Raw genomic sequence first — 22215 nt, 5'->3', positions numbered from 1 at the left:
CATATGCTTCAGTGTCTGAGGAGTCGAGAATGGTAGTGAACATAGTGCAATCATCAGTGAGCATCCCCACCTCTGACCATATGTTGGAGGGACGGTCATTGATGAAGCATGTGAAGTTAGTTGGGCCCAGGGCAACACCCTGAGGAACTCCTGCAGTAATGCCTAGGAGCTGAGATGATTGACCCCCAACAACCACAACCATCTTCCTTTAAACATGGAAACATAGAAAATGGGAGCAGGAGTAGGCCATTCGGCCGTTCGAAACCTGCTTCGCCATTCATTGTGATCATGGCTGATCATCAAACTCAGTAACCTGTTCCTGCTTTCTCCCCATATCCTTCGATCCCTTTCAACCCAAGAGCTATATCTAACTCCTTCTTGAAAACAGACAACGTTTTGGCCTCAATTGCTTTCTGTGGTAGCGAATTCCACAGGCTCACCACTCTCTGGGTGAAGAAATTTCTCCTTGTCTCAGTACTGAAAGGTTTACCCCGTATCCTTAGACTATGACCCCTGGTTCTGGACTCCACCCACCATCGGGAACATCCATCCTGCATCTCCCCTGTCAAGTCCTGTTAGAAATTTATAGATTTCAATGAGATCCACCCGCCCCGCCCCCTCACTCTCCTGAACTCCAGTGAATATAATCCTAACCAGTTCAATCTCTCCTTATACGTCAGTCCCGACATCCCAGGAATCAGTCTGGTAAAGCTTCGTTGCACTCTCTCTATAGCAACAACATCCTTCCTCAGATAAGGAGACCAAAACTACACACAATATTCCAGGTGTGGCCTCACCAAGTCCCTGTTTCATTGCAGCAAGACATTCCTGCTCCTGTACTCGAATCCTCATGCAATGAAGGCCAACACACCATTTTCTTTTTTTACCACCTGTCGCACCTGCATGCTTACCTTTAGCACCTGGTGTACGAGAACACCCAGGTCTTGTTGCATATTCCCCTCTCTCAGTTTATAGCAGTTCAGATAATAATCTGCTTTCCTGTTTTTGCCTCCAAAGTGGATAACCCCACATTGATCCACATTATACTGCACCTGCCATGCATTAGCCCACTCACTCAACTTGTCCAAATCACCCTGAAGCCTATCTGCATCCTCATCACAACTCACCCTCCCGCATAGTTTTGTGTCATCTGCAAATTTGCAAATATTACATTTTGTTCCCTCATCTAAATCATTAATATATATTATGAATAGCTGGGATGCTAGCACCGATCCCTGCGGTACCCCACTGGTCACTGCCTGCCATTCAGAAAAAGACCCATTTATTCCTACTCTTTGTTTCCTGTCTGCCAACCAATTTTCTATCTATTGCAATACACTATCCCACAATCCCATGCGCTTTAATTTTACACACCAGTCTCTTCTGTGGGACTTTGGCCAAACCCTTCTTAAAGTCCAAATGAATCACATCCACTAGTTCTCCCGCATGAACTCTACTAGTTGCATCCTCGAAGATGTCTGGTAGATTTGGCAAGCATGATTTCCCTTTCATAAATCCTTGCTGACTCAGTCTGATTGGACGACTGTTCTCCAAGTTCTCTGCTATAAAATCTTTGATAATGGACTCTAGAACTTACACCACTACCGACGTCAGGCTGATTGGTCTATGATTCCCAGCTTTCTCTCTACCTCCCTTTTTAAATAGTGGGGTTACATTAGCTACCCTCTAATCTGTAAGAACTGTTCCAGAGTCTACAGAATCTTGGAAGATGACCACCAATGCATCCACTATTTCTAGGGCTACTTTCTTAAGTACTCTGGGATGCAGATTATCAGGCCCTGGGGATTTATCGGTCTTCAATCCCATCAATTTCCCCAACACCATTTCTCTACTAATACTGATTTCCTTCAGTTCCTCTCTCTCACTAAGCCCTGTGTTCCCCAACATTTCTGGTATGATATTTGTGTCCTCCATTGTGAAGACAGAACCAAAGTATGCATTTAGTTGGTCAACCATTTTTTTGTTCCCCATAATAAACTCCCCTGTTTCTGACTGTAAGGGACCTACATTTGTCTTCACCAATCATTTTCTCTTCACATAGCGATAGAAACTTTTACAGTCAGTTTTTCTGTTCCCTGCAAGCTTATTCTCATACTCTATTTTCCCCTTCTTAATCAATCCCTTAGACCTCCCTTGCTGAATTCTAAACTGCTCCCAATCCTCAGCTCTGTTGAATTTTCTGGAGAATTTGTATGCCTCTTCCTTGGATCTAATGCTCTCTCTAACTTTCCTTGTAAACCATGGTTTGACTACGTTCCCATTTTACTTTTACGCCAGACAGGAATAAACACTTGTTACACTTCATCCATGCACTCTTTGAATATTTACCATTGCCTATCCACCGTCATCCCTTTAAGTAACATTTCCCAATCCATCATAGCCAACTCGCACCTCATACCTTCATAGCTTCCTTTATTACGGTTCAGGACCTTAGTCTCAGAAACAACTACGTCCCTCTCCATCTTGATGAAGAATTCTATCATATTATGGTCGCTCATTCTCAAGGGGTCTCGCACAACTAGATTGTCAATTATTCCTCTCTCATTGCACAATCCCCAGTCTAGGATGGCCTGCTCTCTCGTTGGTTCCTCAATGTATTGGTCCAGAAAACCATCCCGTATACACTCCATGAATTCCTCTTCTACAGTACTGTGACTAATTTGATTTAACCAATCTATATGCAGATTAAACTCACCCATAATTACAGATGGTCCTTTATCGCATGCGTCCCTAATTTCCTGTTTAATGCTATTCCTAACATCACATTTACAGTTGGTGGACTATATACAACCCCCACTAATGTTTTTCCCCTTAATGTTTCGCAGCTCTACCCATACAGATACCACATTGTCAGAGCTAATATCCTTCCTCCTTATTGCGTTAATTTCCTCTTTAATCAGCAATGCAACTCCATCACCTTTTGCCTGTCCTTCCTAAATATTGAATACCCTGGATGTTCATTTCGCATCCTGGTCAACCTGCAGCCATGTCTCCGTAATCCCGACTATATAATACCCGTTTACATCTATTTGCACGATTAATTCATCCACTTTATTGTGAATGGTCCACGTGTTAAGTCACAAAGCCTTAAAGCTTGTCTTTTTAAGATTACTTGTTCCCTTCCCACTATTTTTCACTGTGGCCCTGTTTGATTCTGGCCCTTGATTTCTCTGCCTATCACTTTTCTTATTCCCCCTGATGTCTTTTGTTCTTGTCCTTGATCCCCCTTCCTCTGACTCCTTGCAAAGTTTCCCATCCCCCTGCAATTTTAGTTTAACCCTCCCCAACCACTCTAGCAAACACTCCCCCTCGGGCATACCTTTGTGTTAGGTATGACTTCATCTCGTGGAGCATATTCCCCCTCATTCCCATTGTCTCCAGTTTTGCTCGAGCTGTTTGATACGATACTAGGTCTAATGTTACTTTGATGTCAAAGGCAGTCACTGTCACCTCTCTAATACAGCTGTGTTTTCCATGTTTGGCCAAGCTGGTAATGAAGTCTGGAATTGAATGTCCCTGGTGGGACTCAAACTGAACATCGGTCAGCGATGTGTTACTGAGTAAATATTTCTTGATAGCACTGTCGACGATACCTTCCACAACTTTGCTGATGATTAAGAGTAGACTGATGGGGCAGTAATTGGCTGGATTGGACTTCTCCCGAATTTTGCAGACAGGACATAGCTGGGCTATTTTCGCATTGTCAGGAAGATGTGTGTATTGCAATTGTACTGGAACGGCTTGTTTAAGGACAGGGCTAGTTCTAGAAAACAGATCTTCAGTATGACAGTTGGAATTGTGTCAGGGCCCATAGTGTTTTCTATATTCAGTGTCGTCACCTGTCTCTTGATAGCACGTGAATGTAATGGAATTATCTAAAGGCTGGCATCAATGATGATAAGGACCAATCTTCTCTTCAACCCAGGACCGAATCTGCTTCCACCGCACTCTCGGTATTGGACATAGCTGTGGCCCCAGCACTGATCCTTGAGGCACTCCACGGGTTCCGGCCTGATAACTTGAAAATGCTCCATTTATCCCTACTTGTTGATTTCTGTCCATTAACCGCTAAGTCCTCCTTGCATGCTAATATATTACTGCAGTTCCATGAGCTTTTATCCCGTGTATTAATCTTCGATGGTATCTTACCGAATGCCTTTTAGAAATCCAATTATACAACATTCCTCGTTCCCCTTTATCTGCCCTTTCAGTTACATCCTCAGAATTCTGGAATAAATTTCTCAAGCAAGATTTCCCTTCGGTAAAAACATGTTGACTTTGTTTGATTGGACGATGATTTTTCAAATGCTTGTCAAAACCTCCTTAATCACAGATTAGAACATTTTCTAGGTGACTGACGTTAGGCTAACTTGCCTGCAGTTCCCCATGCTATTGAAATAAGTCGCTTGCTCCAGTGGCGCAATCAGTTAGCACGTGGTACTTATACAGCAGTGCATTTAGCGAGCTATGCCGAGGTTGTGAGTTCGAGCCTCACCTAAAGCATGCGATGTTAGACACTGGGAGCAATGAGAAACAGCTTCGCAGAGAAGAGAACAGTGATTTGTGAGTCTGAACGAACCAGAAGAAGGGAAAAAAAATAATTGTGAGGCGACATCAAAGGAGTAGGAGCCACATGCAGTGAGTGCATTGCAAAACTTCATAGCCGTTTGCAGCAGAGAAGGAGACAACTCGGTCCATGCCAGCTCTGCACAGAGCAACGGAGTCAGGCTCGAAGCCCGCAGCCCTGCAAGACGGCTTTTCTCAGAATTCCTGCTAAAGGCATTGATCATATAGGAGTGGTGCAGCGGTTAGCACCGCAGCCTCACAGCTCCAGGGCCCCGGGTTCAATTCTGGGTACTCACTGTGTGGAGTTTGCAAGTTCTCCCTGTGACCACGTGGGTTTTCGTCGGGTGCTCTGGTTTTCTCCCACCACCAAAGACTTGCAGGTGATAGGTAAGTTAGCCATTGTAAATTGCCCCTAGTATAGGTAGGTGGTAGGGAATATGGGATTACTGTAGGGTTAGTATAAATGTGTGGTTCTTGGTCGGCACAGACTCGGTGGGCCGAAGGGCCTGTTTCAGTGCTGTATCTCTGAATAAATAAATTTCTGCTTCCACCACTCTTGTGGGTAGCGCGTTCTAGGTCATTACCACTTGTGATGTAAAAACAGTGCTTCCTCATACTCCCTCGCACTTTTTTCTACAGAACTGGCAATTTGTGGCCACTACTCCTTGTACCATTTGTTAATGGGAACAGTTTTTCCTTGTCTAACTTATCCAAGCATGTCATAATCTGGTACATTTCTATTAAATCTCCCCTCAATCTCCTTTGTTCTACGGAGAACAAGCCCAGCTTTCCCAACCTAACCTTGTAACTAAAATGCTCCATCCCTGGAACCCTTCTGCTAAATCTCCTCTGCACCCTCTCAAGGACCCTCACGTTGTTCCTGAAATTTGGTGACCAGAACAGGACACAGTTGTGGCTAACCAGAGCTTTATAGAGGTTCACCATAATTGTACTCAGTACTTCTATTGATGAAGCCCAAGATTCCATATGCTTTACTAACCATTCTCTCAATATACCTTGCCACCTTCAAAGATCTATACACCTGCACTTCGAGGTCCCTCGGTTCCTGAACACTCTTTAGAATTGCGTCTACATTGCCTCTCCTTGATCATTCTGCCAAAATGCATCACATCACACCTGTCAGTATAAAATTATATCTGCCATCTTTCTGTCCATTCTACTATCCTATCTATGTCCTGTTGTAGGCTGTTCATATGATGCTCACTGATTGCTGCAGCTCCAAGTTTGGTGTCATCAGCAAATTTTGAAATTCTGCTATCTATTCCTGGATTCATGTCATTTACACAAAGAGCAAAAAACAGCACTGACCCTTGGGGAACATCACTATCTACCATCCTCCAGTCTGAAAAACAACCATTTTCTTTGACTCGTTGTTTTCAGTCCTTAAGCCAATATTTTATTCAACTGGGCACTGACCCTCCTAGTCCATGAATCACAATTTTGTTAACACGCCTTTTCTGTGGCACCTTATCAGATTTTTTCTTAAAATCCGTATAAACAACATTCAGCACATTCCCTTCATCAAACATCTCTTTTACTTCATCAAACAAATCAATTACATTAGCCATGTATGATCTGTTGGTTCCATGCTGGTTATCCTTAATGTACTTGAACCACTCTACGTGTAAATTGATATATTCCCTGATTATTGTTTCTAAAACCTTACCCACCACTGATGTTAAACTAACTGGCCTGTAATTGCTCGGACTGTCCTTGTGCATTTCTTGAATAAGGGCGTCACATTTGCCACTCTCCAATTCTCTGGCACCTTCTATCCTGATTCAAACTTCCAAAACTTGTGGAAAGACCTTGACCCATCCTGGACTGAGTCTGAGGAGAAGTTTCTCCAACAGAGGCTGATTTTGACCTTGAGCTACAATTGAAATTTCTACTTCATCAGACATGTCTCTCTGACTCTTTTTTGAGTCTGAACTCAAACATTTTCTTGCACAAGGTTCTGGCATGACTTGTTAATAATCGCTCACAAATTTGAACAGAAATCAGTAGTAATGTTCAACGTTGAGAATGACTTTCTGCGCTGTCAGGGGTAGAAAGGAAAGTGAGTGAAAGACACCATGGACAGCTTGAGTGTGCAGAACAGTGCAGAGGAAAAGCATATGTAACAGATCTGTGACATATTGCAGTTTGATAACATGTATTGACGAATGTCTCTCACTCAACTTTTCCAACTGGCAGAAGAAGAGGTGACATCAAGATCTGCTGAAGGATCACTGACCAGAAACATTAACTCTGTTTCTCATTCCACAGATGCTAGCGAACCTGCTGAGTATTTCCAGCACTTTCTGCTTTTATTTCAGATTTCCAGCAACCACAATATTTTTGCTTTTGTGCTAAATTTCATCCCAAGTTGGGCGAGTTTATTTTTAACTTTGCTGTTGCTTTTATGACCGAACTCCATTTCCCAGGCATAATGCGTTATTGCATGAAGTTGTAGCCGAGTGGTTAAGATGATAAACTTAACAATCTGTTGTGAATTGTGTGTGAGTGCTCGTGTCCTGCTGCCTATCTTTCTGATTATTTCAAAGATTAACCAGGTCCCTGTAGAACCTTTTACAGGTAATAAAATCCTGCACCTTTCAACCCCTCCAAGGTTTTTCATTTGCATTTCAAAATTTACCGTTAGAAAAGGAACAAAACTCTGCCAAATTGGAGACACTCTTTCTCTCCGGCTGTCTGTCTCTCTTTCGGCCTCCCTCACTCTCGGTGTGCATATCTGTGTGTTTCACTCTATGTGTGTCAATGTGATTCAATTCCCCGAGGAGGAGATTGGATTTTTACCTTTTTAGTTGTGTAGTTGTGTTACAGAGGAAAATAGCAGGGTAAAAATAATACAAGACGAGATTGTCTCTTTCTGTATTTTCTTGAGTGGAGACTGTTCAGCGACTAAGTGCCCGTGTGTTACAAAGCAGAGGATGATTGAAATTTTAACTGAGCAATATTTAAACAGGTAGAGAACGAGAAGTCGTAGTCGAGTGGTTAAGGTAATAAACACATCTTGAGAATAAATTAATAAACAAAAAAAGAACAATTTCAAATAGCTCAGACATTAGGAATTGTTTCCACTGCTGCCAGGTCTCACAGGGAACAGGAAAATAAATGTTCACTCACAACTTTTACCAGAACGGAGAGGTTAAAACAAATAGGAAAATCTCGAGAATAGAGAAGACTGGGCGATGACCTGATTGAATTTGGGAAGCTTTGGCCCTGTTTCAGCAGGGATTTGAGGCGAAATTTATTCACTCAGCTTCAGGTTTACATTTGCTGAACCGGAATCAAACAAACAATAAGATTTTTACAGACCTGGAAAGAAAGATTCCATATTGAGATGTAATTCTTAAGATCATATTTTGGCATCTGCTGAATCAGCATTTTTGTCCAACTCTCTGTCTCTCTCTGTCATTAGATTACAGCACTGACCACACTTCAAAAGTACTTTTTTGAGTGTAAAGCGCTTTGTGAGATCCTGGGGACAGGCACTGTTTAAATGTAAGTCTTTCTGTTTTTTCTTACTTTTTGTCTGTCAATCTCAATGAAGTAAGATATGGAATTGTGAATCTGTTCCTTTCAGCATCTACTCCAGACTCCATTGATCTTTCTGTCGTTCTCTGTCTCTTTTTCTCCCTTTGTTTCTCTCTCCTCTGTGACTGTCTGGAATAAAAATCCTTCCTCTGGGGCTGCTGGATTAACCTAGGTCTGGTAACAGTGCGATTCTTGGCCTGTTGCTTCTGTGGGAAATGCACAAGTGTGGGTTGTGTTTATGTTTTAATTAGTTCAGTGGTGAGTATCCCTACCAATCACATGGGGAATGAGGGTTCAGTTGCTACATGGAGAGGTTGAACATTTTCAAGACATCAAATGTTTCATGGTGCAGCTTTATCTGAAAATACAACAGGGAATATTAGCAGAGTTAAATAATGCAAGAGGGGATGTTCTCTTTAAGAATTGTCTTGAGCAGAGACCGCTGCATCATGAAGTGCCCTCACACTACACAGTGATAGATAATTGCAATTTTAATTTAATTTGATAGCGATTTCTGTTCGTGCTGCTCAGTGACACTGCTTTATATCTGCATCAAAAACAATCCAATGTTTATACATGTGGAAATTAAGATTCAATATTTATGTATAATTCTGAAGATTCTGAAGTGCAGAACGTATATTCGGAGCAAAATTCTTACAGTGCATCCAGGAGAGATTTAGCCAATGCTGAGCAAACCCAACAAGAGAAGGGGCAGTTCTGGACGTAGTGTTAAGGAAAAAACCTGTGTAGGTGGAAGGGGTATCAGTGGGAGAGCATTTTAGTGGCAGTGATCATAATTCAGTTAGATTTAGCATAGTTAGAAAAGGATAAAGAATGAACAAGAGTACAAATTTTAAATTGTGAGAAGGTCACTTTTACTAATCGGAGATTTGATTTGGTAAAAGTGGACTGGAAACAGCTACTTGAAGGTAAATCAGTGTCAGAGCAGTGGAAGGCATTCAAGGAGGAGCTAAGAGAGTTCAGAACAAATATGTTCCCACTAAGAAAATGGGTGGTACTCCCAAATTTAGGCTCCCCCAGAGATCAGAATCCCACAGAGAACAGGCTAACAGTCACAAATATACCCTTCAGCCATTACTCTTTGATTCCTGCCACTGAGCCAATTTTTGGATCCAACTTGCCAGGTGCCTTAAAAGCGTATAAGCTTTTAATTTGATGACCATTCTTCCATGTTGGACCTTGTTAAAAGTCTTGCTCAAATCCATGAAGACTAAATGAAGCACGTCAGTTTCATCAGCCCTCATATAAAAGCAAAATACTTCAAATGCTGGAAATCTGAAATAAAAACAAAAGTGCTGGAAATACTCAGCAGGTCTGGCAGTATCAGTGGAGAGAGCAGCAAAGTTAACGTTTCAGGTCAGTGGCCTTTCATCAGAATTGGCAAAAGCTAAAAATGTGGAAGGATTTAAGCAAATTAAGTGGGAGTGGGGCAAAAGAAAACAAAAGAACAAAGAGAACAGAAGAACAAATATTATCCCTAATGAGCTTTATTATATTTTTATTCAGCAAGGAATGCAATTTTGTGACAGTTCATACAGCAGCAAGAAAGTTTCAACCCCTGATCGGGAATGTAACCAGGTCTGCGGTGGAGAAAGCACAGAATTCACACCAGTAGACCACCAGGGAATCTGCCAGACTTCACTGCAAGTTAGCTGCTCCATGCTGCTTTTGCTATTTCTTCACTTCAGGCCACTTTCACCACAGATTGGTTTCCCATTTAAACAATGGAATGTTTAGCTAGAACACAAAAGAGGTGTTCCGGTAATGACAGCACCGAATGAGTTAACAAGAGCATAAAGCTGCAGATGTACAAGTTTCAATTTCCAAGCTGCACCGACCTAATCAATGCGACTCCTGTGAAATACGCAAAGCAACACACTGCCATCATACATCAATAGAAACAACTGACACACATCAAATTCTGACAGTTTCATGTGGGATCTCCTTCTTCTCCTATCATTGCTTTTTCTCCTGCTCCTTCTGCTCCTCCAGCTCCGAAGTGAATTAGCTGCCTGATGTGAACACACCGGATTTATGAAACCCAGATTTCCCTGGAAAGCCGGGAATGGGAATGAAAGATGGAGGACATTGAGAAGCGATGGATTTTGCAGATAACAGGATAAATAAGCACTGTGATCTCATCTTCCTGCTTCTTCCAGATACTGAATACTGGAATCTGCAAGAGCTGTTCACATGAGCAATTATTCCCAGTCACACTCTCCTTCCAATCATTTACCCATTGCCTAGATTTCAAACTGTGCATAATTTCTCACTGGTTTTCAATGTGAAGAAAGCAGAGCTACGAGAATCTAATGTTGTTCAGCAGATGTAACTCAGGAAGATGCCTAGCAGGCCGATGATAACGGTGAATGTTTTGATGAGCTGAGCTGCAGTGAAGGGTTGGCACCATTTAAAATGTCATTCAGCAGGTCTGCTTCCAAAGCTGGTGATAGAAATGACAAGAAAACCTCTCACTATATTTCCGCAGTGTCATAAATTCAAAAGTCAAGGACACAAGTTAAGAAAGTGTATTTTGCTGCAATGTGTTGTAAGATGGTAGAATAACAGTGAAGGCAGCAGCAGTGGTGTAAGGAACATACAATTACAGAAAGGTACAGCACAGAAGGAGGTCATTCAGTCCAGTGTGATTCTCGGACAGAGCAGTTGTGATTGGTTGATCAGGAATGATATTTGTGCAATTTGAACAGCAGGCAATAAAAGCTGCCCCATTGCCTGCCACCCATATTTTCCTTGCCCCATCCTCCCTTTCATCAGTACATCACTCTGTGTTCTAATTTGTCACAGCCCTTCATATGTTCCCTAATTTCCCGAGCTCTGTCTCTGTAACTGTCACCGATCTGTCACATCTCTGACTTCTTTAGCTCTGATGCATGATCACTGATCTGAAACATTTAATTGTATTTCTCTCTCTCCACACATACAGCCAGAGGTGCCGACCATTTACTGTTTTTATTTTTTTTAATGTAGTTCAAGTTTGTAAGAGTTGCCACAGCAGCAAGAGCTGCCCATTTTCTGACCAGGAATCGAACCCAGGTCATGACAGTAAGTTGATTGAACCCCAGCCACTCGCCCACCAGTGAAACTAGCCAATGATTTTTCATTTGAGTTGCGTTTCCCATTTCTTCACTTTCATCAGGCTGATTTCTGTGTATATTTCTCACCTTTTGTTCAGTTTCTGACAGATTCACTTCCTGAATGATTCTGATACATTTGCACACTTCCAATCAGCAAATTGAGCAGCCAACTCGAGGAAAATGGTCCAAAGTCGCTGTGAGCAAGATTTGAACCTGCGCCAGGAAATCCCTATTGGATTTTAAAACCAACGCCTTAACCACTCGGCCATCACAGCTGAGTCATCACAGTGCTTGGTATTTACATCATTGGTACAATACAGTAGACAATGGCCTGAGACGAGACATATTCTGGGGAATCATTGTCTTTGAGCCTTGAGTTGTGTTGCATCTCCCATTTGATGTGAAAATTAACATAATAGAATCAGTGAATTTTACGGCACAGAAGGAAGCCTCTGGACCCGCCGAGCCTGTGCCAGCTCTTTAGAAGATCAGTCAGTTTAATCCCACAATCCAGCTTTTCCCCATCGCCCTGGAAATCCATCCTCTTCTCTTCTCGCTATTCTCTGTTTCATATCCCTCAGATAATTATGTATCCGCGCTGTCACTGGTCCTTTAATTCCATCACTTTAATTTTTCTAACAAGTTGATTATGTGGTATTTCACCAAATTCCTTTCGAAAATCCATCTCCACAACAGCAACCACATTACCACTGCCCTCATCAAATGTCTCCGTTACTTCATCAAAGAACACATTTCATGAGAAAAACACAAACTGCCACGAAATCAAAATCCAGTTCCTCAATTCACATCCCTTGTCTCAGAAAATTCCCCAAAGAAATATTATCAGCATTCCGACTCTGTCCTTCCTCAGTCCAGCCCTGCTTTTGTAGTGTGTGTCTGCCGAGCGGTCACTCAGACCTAAATGTATGGACTGAGTTCAAGGCCCAAATGAACATTGGTGTGAATGGAGCATGTGCAACCTAGAATCAGCGGTGGTAGCCCAGAAAGGCTTTAAGAACATGAAAGTGAATGTTACAGTCAGCTAAGCTGCAGTCAAATGAAATGGAAGGAAGTCAGTATTAATAGTGGAAGGAATAATCTGAGAGAAGAGGTGGGTTTGAATGTTGGAGCCTGAAGCACAGGCATGTGTAAGTGCGATGATGTAAAAGGAGACAATAGTTTTCATCCATCAAGAAGAAATACATTTTCATGGAGTAAAGATTGGTTATTTGCTGCATCCATTTGCAGGTACAGCAGTCGGTTTAAGACATGAAACAAGCTCTGTCTTGATCGGTGTTGCTGTGACCACAACACAGAGTATTCACCATTATACAGTCACAGTCCCACTCAATCAGCTGCGATAGTCTAACACGGATTGTTAGACAAAGATATTTTTGTGAAGATGATCTTTCCACGAAAGCTAACTGACCTGCTGAATATTTCCAACATCTTCTGCTTTTATTTTGAACTTTCCATCTGAGCAGCTTTTCTGAAAATACAACAGAAATAATGACAGCATTGGGATTGGAAACCCCGTCGCTCATAAGACTGGAACATAAATCCAGATTCTGGCACTGATGACTGGTAATTAAAAGTGAGTTTTCTTGCTGTGCGCTCTCTGAGTCCAGGGCTTTGTAATGAGAATAAAGGAAATATGAGAACTTTCTGAGCCGTGTTGCTGGGACGATGTGGCCGAGAGGTTCAGTCGACGGCCCATGAATCCATTACACCTGCACACATGGTTTTAAATTCCATCCTCATGGTTATTGTGTTGAAGAAGAATGTGTTCTTTTATTCCTTTTATCAACACATCCAAGATTCCTGAATCTGAGTTCCATCCTTCCCCAGGCCGCAGTGGGGGGATTATGTATTGATGCCTTCCTCTGTTTGCTCAAATCTACAAAACCATCATTTCAGCCCAAATTCTTCATTGCAGGGTGATGTAGAGAGTATAAGATCTGAGCTATGTGAAGTATCAAAGAGGATAATTGTATCCTAGTGAAAGGAATATCCCTCCACAAATACTGCCTGATCTGCTGAATGTTTCTAGCATTGTCTGTTTTTAATTTTATGCTTTCACGATAACGGTTTTCTTTTCTTTTTTTCTTAACTTGCCTCAAGGACGCAGCTCCAAGCACAATCTTTCTGTGTTCTTCTCACACACAAGTTTGCTCTTTATTTTCCTGCACACACTGTAAAGTCAGTCGTTGCCACACACACCAGTCTGTGCCATGGCTTTCAAAGATCTTTTGTCATAGTTTCAGAGAGGCTAAGCGTTTCTTAGTGAATTCACAAGGACATGGGGATTATGGAGGCTGTCAGGGACTATAAAGGGGTTAATATGTTATCCAGGGGATCTAAAGGCTATAAGTGTGTACAGTGAGAGTAAGGGACTCTCAGAGTATGTCAAAGAAATAGATACAGTGCACATTAAAAACATACAAACAGAAAGTAGAAGTAAGCTATGCGGCCCTGCTCCACCATTCATTATGATTATAGCCCATCACCCAACTCAGTAACCTGTTCCCGCTTTCGCCCTATTTTATTTTAAGATATAGCACTGAAACAGGTCCTTTGACCCACCGAGTCTGTGCTGACAAACAGCCACCCATTTATACTAACCCTACAGTAATCCCATATTCCCTACCTACACTAGGGGTAATTTATAATGGGCAACTTATCTGCTGCTTGCAAGTCTTTGGTTGTAGGAGGAACCTGGAGCACCCAGCGAAAACCCACAAGGTCACAGGGAAAACTTGCAAACTCCACACAGGTAGCACCCAGAACCGAACCCAACCCGGGGGCCCTAAAACTGTGAAGTTGCAGTGCTAACCACTACACCACTGTGCCACCCCTTTGACTGCTTTAAACTCAAGAGCTATATCCAACTCCTTCTTGAAAACATACAATGTTTTGGCCTCAACTGCTTTCTGTGGTAGCGAATTCCACAGGTTCACCACTCTCTGGGTGAAGAAATTTCTCCTCATCTCAGTCCTGAATGGTTTACCCCGTATCCTTAGATTATGACCCCTGGTTCTGGATTCCCCACCATCGGGAACATCCTTCCTGCATCTAACCTGTCAAGTCCTGTTAGAATTTTGTAGGTTTCTATGAGATCCCCCCCTCACTCTTCTGAGCTCCAGTGAATATAATCCTAACTGACTCAATCTCTCCTCATATGTCAGTCCCGCCATCCCAGGAATCAGTCTGGTAAACATTTGCTGCACTTCCTCTATAGCAAGAACATCCTTCCTCAGATAAAGAGACCAAAACTGCACACATTATTCTAGGTGTGGTCTCACCAAGGCCCTGTATAGTTGCAGCAAGACATCCCTGCTCCTGTACTCGAATCCTGTCGCTATGAAGACCAACATTAGAGAAGATCATGAGCTTAAGGAGAATCAAAGTGTTTAAGGAAGGGTCAGGATCTATCAGATAGAATAAAGAATGCTCAGGATGTATTAAAGAGGATAACGCATGATCAGGTTGTATCAGATATCTCCATCCTCAATGATGGGGAAGCCCAGCACATCAGTGCAAAAGACAAGGCTGAAGCATTTGCATCCATCTTCAGCCGAAAGTGCTCAGTGGCTGATCCATCATGGCCTCCTCTTGATGTCGCCAGCATCACAGATGCCAGTCGTCAGCTAATATGATTCACTCCACGTGATATCAAGAATCGGCTGAAGGCATTAGATACTGCAAAGGCCCTGAAAACATTCCGGCAATAATACTGAAGACCTGTGCTTCAGAGCTTGCCGCTCCCTTCACCAAGTTGTTCCAGTACAGCTGCAATACTGGCAACTAGCCGGCAATGTGAAAAATTGCCCCAGTATGTCCTGTACACAAAATGCAGGACAAATCCAACATGGTCATTTACCACCCCATCAGTCTACTCTCGATCATCAGTAATATGATGATAGGTGTTTTCGACGGTGCTATGAAGTGGCACTTGCTGAGCAATAACCTGCCTAGTGACACTCCGTTTGGGTTCCACCAGGGCCACTCAGCTCCTGAACTCGTTACAGCCTTTGTTCAAACGTGGACAAAAGAGCTGAACGCCGGTGGTGAGGTGAGATTGACTGCCCTTGACATCAAGGCAGCATTTGACCGAGTTTAACATCAAGGATCCCGAGCAAAATGCAGAGAATGGGAATCGGGGAAAGCTCTCCACTGGTTTGAGTCATACTGTGCGCAAACAAAGATGGTTGTGGTTGTTGGAGGGCAATCATCTCATCCAGATCACCATTGCAGCAGTTCCACAGCGTAGTGTCCTAGGCTCAACCATCTTCAGCTGCTTCATCACTGACTTCCCCCCATCATAAGGTCAGAAGTGGGGATGTTTGTTGATGATTGCACAATGTTCAGCACCATTCATGACTCGTCGGATACTGAAACAGTCTCTGTTCATATGCAGCAATATCCAGGCTTGGACTGATAAGTGGCAAGTAACATTCACGCCACACAAGTGCCAGGCAATGACCATCTCCAACAAGAGAGAATCTAGCCATCTCCCCTTGATCTTCAATTACATTACGAAATCTGAAACCCGACTATCAACATGTTGGGGGTTACCATTGATCAAAAACTGAACTGGACCAGTCACATAAATACTGTGGCTACAAGGGAGGTTTAGAGGCTGGAAAATCTACAGCGAGTAACCCAACACCTGACATCCCAAAGCCTGTCCGCCATCTACAAGACACAAGTCAGGAGTGTGACGGAATACTCTCCACTTGCCTGAATGTTGTTGGAGCTGGACTCACTCAGGAAGTTTGACACCATCCAGGACAAAGCAGCCCACTTGAGTGGCACCCCATCCACAACCTTCAACATTCAGTCCCTTCACCAGCGATGCACAATGGCAGCAGTGTGTATCATCTACAAGATGCACTGCAGCAACTCACCACAATTTCTTCGACAGCACATTTCAAATGCGTGACCTCTCCCACCTGGAAGGACAAGGACAGCAGATGCGTGGGAACATCACCATCTGCAAGTTCCCCTCCAACCCAGACACCATCCTGACTTGGAAATATATCACCGTTCCTTTAGTGTTATTGGATCAAAATCCTGTATCTCCCTCCCTAACAGCACTGTGGGTGCACCTACACCACATGGACTGCAGCGGTTCAAGAAGGCAGCTCACCACCACCTTCTCGAGGACAATTAAGGATGGGCAATAAATGCTGGCCTGGCCAGCGATGCCCACAACCCACGAAATGAATTTGAAGAAGTCAGGAATCAAAGTAAAATCAGACAAATTAGTGGTACGGGTTTGTCCTGGCTGTCTCTCTTTAGGCTTCCGTCAGTCTCGGTGTATATGACTGTTTGTTCACTCTATATGTGTCAATGTGGTTTACATTTCGGAACTTTACAGCAGACATGTTTGCTGTTCCTTCCTCCTGTTCCTCCTTGATTATTTCTGCCTGTGTGTAACTGAGGCTGCGTTTTGGGTAGGTCTTGTCCAGGTGTCCTCATGACACAGGTTGCAGCACTTACTCTGTATCCAGTCCTTTGTCTGGTGGCCTTCCTGCTTTCAGCTGCTTTGTATTTGGCCGCCACGTGTCCAGAATCTCCACATAACTGAATTTCCTCATCCCTGGGCATGATACAAGGTGAAGGACCGCGAGGCTGTTTTGGAAAGTATTTGCACTTGGGACTGTGAAAAATCGAAAGGAACCAAAAAGGAAAATCTAGTATCCAGCTTTGTGAATCTTTAGAAATGCTTTGGGAAATGAGGCTTTTACTTTATTTTGAGGTTGTTCTAGGAACAGAGATGGCTGAGGGGAGATCTGATTGAAATGTACAAAATGTTGAGGGGTAGAGTGGAGGTGAATGGCCTATTTACTTTAGCAGAGAGGTCAGTGACTCGGGGCATAGATTTAAAGTGATTGGTAGAAAAATTAGAGGGGAGATGAGGAACAATCTTTTCATCCAGAGGGTGGTGATGGTCTGGAACTCACTGCCTGAAAGGGTAGTTGAGGCAGAAACGCTCGACTCATTTAAGAGGAGTCTAGATATGCATCTCAAGTTCCCTAATCTGCAGGGCCATGGACCAAATGCTGGAAGGTGGGATTACAATGGGTGGAGTGGCCTCTTTCTGTACCTTACACTTGCTATAATTCCGTTATTCTCCGATTCAAAATGAGAGCACAACGCACCACATTTAAAGCAACAAGTGAAAAAGAAGTTTCTCTCTATTTCCCCTACTAATTCATTTCCTAATCCTAAAATATTCAATCAATACACCCATTAACCTCCTATATTCCAAGGAATGCAGGCCTGCTTGAATGAATCGCACCTCATAATTTAACCATGAGAACCTTGGCTACATTCTGGTGAATTTTCACTGCCCTGTTTCCAAGGCCAATGTGTATCCTTGAGAAAGGGCTGAGACCAAAACTATACAAAGTAGTCCAGGTGTGGTCTAACCAGCATATTGTGTAGTTGGAGCAAAACGTCTCCTTTATATAACAGAATAGAATTGAATCATAAAATTGTTACAGCACAGAAGGAGGTGTTTCGGCCCTTCATGCACATGCTGGCTCTCTGCAAGAGCAACTCAGCTGGTCCAACACATCCGCCTTTTCCATGGAGCTCTGTATATTTTTTTTTCATCAGATAATTATCCATTCTTTTTTTTATTCGTTCTTGGGATATGAGAGTCCCTGGCAATGCCAGCATTTACTGTCCATCCGGAATTGCGCTTGGAAATGTGGCGGTAAGCTGCTTTCTTGAACTGCTGATGTCCATTTGGTGAGGTGCATTCACAATTCTGTTGGAGGGGCTATTCCAGCATTTTGACCCAGAAATATAGTTCCAAGTCAGGACATTGTGTCACTTCGAGGGAGGCATGCAGGTGGCGGTGTTCCCATGCATCTCTTGTCCTTCTAGATGATACTGGTTGGGAGTTTGGAAGGAGTTGTGAAAGGGGCATTGGTGAATTGCTGTAATACATCTGGTATCTGGTACACAATGCTTCCACTGTGCACCGTGGTGGAGGAAATGAATGTTTAAGATGGTGGATAGGGTGGTGATGAAGCGGGTTGCTTTGTCTTGGATGGTGTTGTACTTCTGGAGTACTGTTGTGGCTGAAATTATGCAGGCAAGTGGAGAATATTCCATCACACTCCTGACTTGTAGATGGTGGCCATGTTGTGGGGATTAGAAGATGAGTTACAGAATTTCCAGGCCCTGACCCACACTTGCAGCCACAGTATGTATATCACTGTTCCAGTTTGTTAGGCAAGGCTGATCCCCAGGATGTTGATGGTGCGGGGGTTCCACGATGATAATGTCATTGAATATCAAGGGGAAATCATTCGATTCTTGACGGAGATGATAACTGACTAGCACTTGTGTGGTGTGGATGTTACTTGCCCCTTATCAGCCCAAGCCTGAATGTAGTCTAAGCCTTGTTGCATGTGGACCTGGACTGGTTCAGAACCTGAGGAGTCGAGAATGCTATTGAACATTATACAATCATCGGCGAACATCCCCACTTCTGACCTTATGATGGAGGGGCATTCATTGATGAAGTATCTGAAGATGATTAGATTAGATTAGATATACAGCACTGCAACAGGCCCTTTGGCCCACCGAGTCTGTGCCGACCATCCACCCATTTATACTAATCCCATATTCTTACCAAACATCCCCACCACCTACTTATACTACTGACAATTTATAATGGCCAATTTACCTACCAACCTGCAAGTCTTTTGGCTTGTGGGAGGAAACCGGAGCACCCGGAGAAAACCCACGCAGACACAGGGAGAACTTGCAAACTCCACACAGGCAGTACCTGGAATCGAACCCAGGTCCCTGGAGCTGTGAGGCTGCGGTGCTAACCACTGCGCCACTGTTACCTTGCTGGTAAAAGCAGTCACTATCACCTCTTGAATTCAGCTCTATTTTCCATGTTTGGACAAAGGCTGTAATGAGGCCTGTAACTGAGTGCCCCTGGTGGAACCCAAACTGAGCATCGGACAGCAATTTGTTACTGAGTAAGTGCGCCTGATAGCACTGTCGATGAGACCTTCCACAACTTTGCTGATGATTGAGAGTAGATTGATGTGGCAGTAATTGGCCGGATTGGATTTCTCCCGATTTTGTGAACAGGACACACCTGGGCAATTTTCCACATTGTCGGGTGAATGTCTATATTGCAGCTGAACTGGATCAGCTTGTCTAAGGACACGGCTAGTTCTGGAGAACAGGTCTTCAGTATGACAGCTGGGATTTTGTCAGGGCCCATAGACTTTTCTGTATCCAGTGCCTTGACCTTTCTCTTGATATCACGTGGACTTAATTGAATTGTCTAAAGACTGGCATCTATGATGGTGAGGAACAATTCTCCTTTCAACTCAGGACCGAATCTGCTTCCACCTCACTCTCAGTATCAGAAATAGCTGAGGCCCCAGCACTGATCCTTGAGGCACTCCACTCGATGGGATTGAGGTTCACAAGGAGGAGGTGTTAGCAATTTTGGAAAGTGTGAAAATAGATAAGTCCCCTGGGCCAGATGGGATTTATCCTAGGATTCTCTGGGAAGCTAGGGAGGAGATTGCAGAGCCTTTGTCCTTGATCTTTATGTCGTCATTGTCGACAGGAATAGTGCTGGAAGACTGGAGGATTGCAAATGTTGTCCCCTTGTTCAAGAAGGGGAGTAGAGACAGCCCTGGTAATTATAGACCTGTGACCCTCACTTCAGTTGTGGGTAAAATGTTGGAAAAGGTTATAAGAGACAGGACTTATAATCATCTTGAAAAGAATAAGTACATTAGAGATAGTCAGCACGGTTTTGTGAAAGGTAGGTCGTGCCTCACAAACCTTATTGAGTTTTTCGAGAAGGTGACCAAACAGGTGGATGAGGGTAAAGCAGTGGATGTGGTGTATATGGATTTCAGTAAGGCGTTTGATAAGGTTCCCCACGGTAGGCTATTGCAGAAAATACGGAAGTATGGGGTTGAAGGTGATTTAGAGCTTTGGATCAGAAATTGGCTAGCTGAAAGAAGACAGAGGGTGGTGGTTGATGGCAAATGTTCATCCTGGAGTTTAGTTACTAGTGGTGTACCGCAAGGATCTGTTTTGGGGCCATTGCTGTTTGTCATTTTTATAAATGACCTGGAAGAGGGTGTAGAAGGGTGGGTTAGTAAATTTGCAGATGACACTAAGGTCGGTGGAGTTGTGGATAGTGCCGAAGGATGTTGTAGGGTACAGAGAGACATAGATAGGCTGCAGAGCTGGGCTGAGAGATGGCAAATGGAGTTTAATGCGGAAAAGTGTGAGGTGATTCACTTTGGAAGGAGTAACAGGAATGCAGAGTACTGGGCTAATGGGAAGATTCTTGTTAGTGTAGATGAGCAGAGAGATCTTGGTGTCCAGGTGCATAAATCCCTGAAGGTTGCTACCCAGGTTAATAGGGCTGTCAAGAAGGCATATGGTGTGTTAGCTTTTATTAGTAGGGGGGTCGAGTTTCGGAGCCACGAGGTCATGCTGCAGCTGTACAAGACTCTGGTGAGACCGCACCTGGAGTATTGCGTGCAGTTCTGGTCACCGCATTATAGAAAGGATGTGGAAGCTATGGAAAGGGTGCAGAGGAGATTTACTAGGATGTTGCCTGGTATGGAGGGAAGGTCTTACGAAGAAAGGCTGAGGGACTTGAGGTTGTTTTCGTTGGAGAGAAGGAGGAGGAGAGGTGACTTAATAGAGACATATAAGATAATCAGAGGGTTAGATAGGGTGGATAGTGAGCGTCTTTTTCCTCGGATGGTGATGGCAAACACGAGGGGACATAGCTTCAAGTTGAGGGGTGATAGATATAGGACAGATGTGAGAGGTAGTTTCTTTACTCAGAGAGTAGTAAGGGCGTGGAATGCCCTGCCTGCAGCAGTAGTAGACTCGCCAACTTTCAGGGCATTTAAGTGGACATTGGACAGACACATGGATGAAAATGGAATAGTGTAGGTCAGATGGTTTCACAGCTCGGCGCAACATCGAGGGCCGAAGGGCCTGTACTGCGCTGTAATATTCTAATTCTAATTTATGGCCTGCCAACTTGAAAATGCTCCATTTATCCCTACTCTTTCCTTTCTGTCCATTAGACTCCATGTCCTCTATGCATGCTAATATATTACCCCAATTCCATGAGCCTTTATCTGGTGTATTAATCTTCTGTGGCATTTTATTGAATGTCTTTTGGAAATCCAATTACACTATAATTCCTTGTTGCCCTTTATCTACCCATCCAGATACATCCTCTGAATTCTGTAATAAATTTGTCAAGCAAGATTTCCCTTTCGTAAAATCACGTTGGCTTTGTTTGATCAGACTATGGTTTTCCAAGCGCTTGTTCAGACTTCCTTCAACATCGATGAGAGCATTTTCCTGACCACTGATGTTAGGCTAACTGGCCTACAGTTCTCAAACATCCTGTGGCCCCAGTGGCGCAATTGGTTAGCGCGTGGTACTTATATAGCAGTGCAGTTAACGAGCTATGCTGAGGTTGTGAGTTCGAGCCTCACCTGGAGCACCAATTTTGGAGTCTGGGAGCAATGTCAAGCAGCTCAGCAGCAGGGGAGAGCTGCGATCGGTGAGCCTGAACTGACAACAAGGGGAGAAAAAAATGTGAGGTGATATCACAGGCAGAGGAACCACTTGCTTTTTTCATAGTCATTTGCAGCACAGAAGGAGACATTTCGGTCCATGCAGGCTCTGCATGGAGCTATGTAGTCAGCCTCGATGACGGGAATAACAACAGAAAGAAATGATCAGCAGGTCTGGCAGCATCTAGGGAGAGGGAAGCAGCGTTAACGTTTCAGGTCAGTGACCTTTTATCAGAACTAACAAAGGTTTGAAATGTCGTAGGTCTTAAAGCAGGGGTGGGGCAAAAGAGAACACAAGGCAAGGTGTCGATACCCGCAGCCCTGCCAGCCTATTTTTTTCT

General features: G+C 43.5%; 2 non-coding genes across 2 annotated transcripts; one reads left to right on the top strand and one right to left on the bottom strand.

The window, feature by feature from the left end:
• Positions 1-11456: 11456 nt before the first annotated feature.
• On the bottom strand, positions 11457-11539 carry trnal-uaa (transfer RNA leucine (anticodon UAA)). Its single transcript has one exon. It is a non-coding gene; the product is annotated as a tRNA-Leu (tRNA).
• A 10167-nt stretch (positions 11540-21706) lies between these two features.
• trnai-uau (transfer RNA isoleucine (anticodon UAU)) lies at positions 21707-21801 on the top strand. The gene is made up of 2 exons: positions 21707-21744; positions 21766-21801. It is a non-coding gene; the product is annotated as a tRNA-Ile (tRNA).
• Positions 21802-22215: the final 414 nt, after the last annotated feature.

Source organism: Heterodontus francisci, chromosome 34 (genome assembly GCF_036365525.1).
Source record: "Heterodontus francisci isolate sHetFra1 chromosome 34, sHetFra1.hap1, whole genome shotgun sequence".
Taxonomy (NCBI): Eukaryota; Metazoa; Chordata; class Chondrichthyes; order Heterodontiformes; family Heterodontidae; genus Heterodontus; species Heterodontus francisci.
The sequence above is the reverse complement of the archived record's forward strand: the minus strand, read 5'-3'. Positions and strand labels throughout refer to the sequence as shown.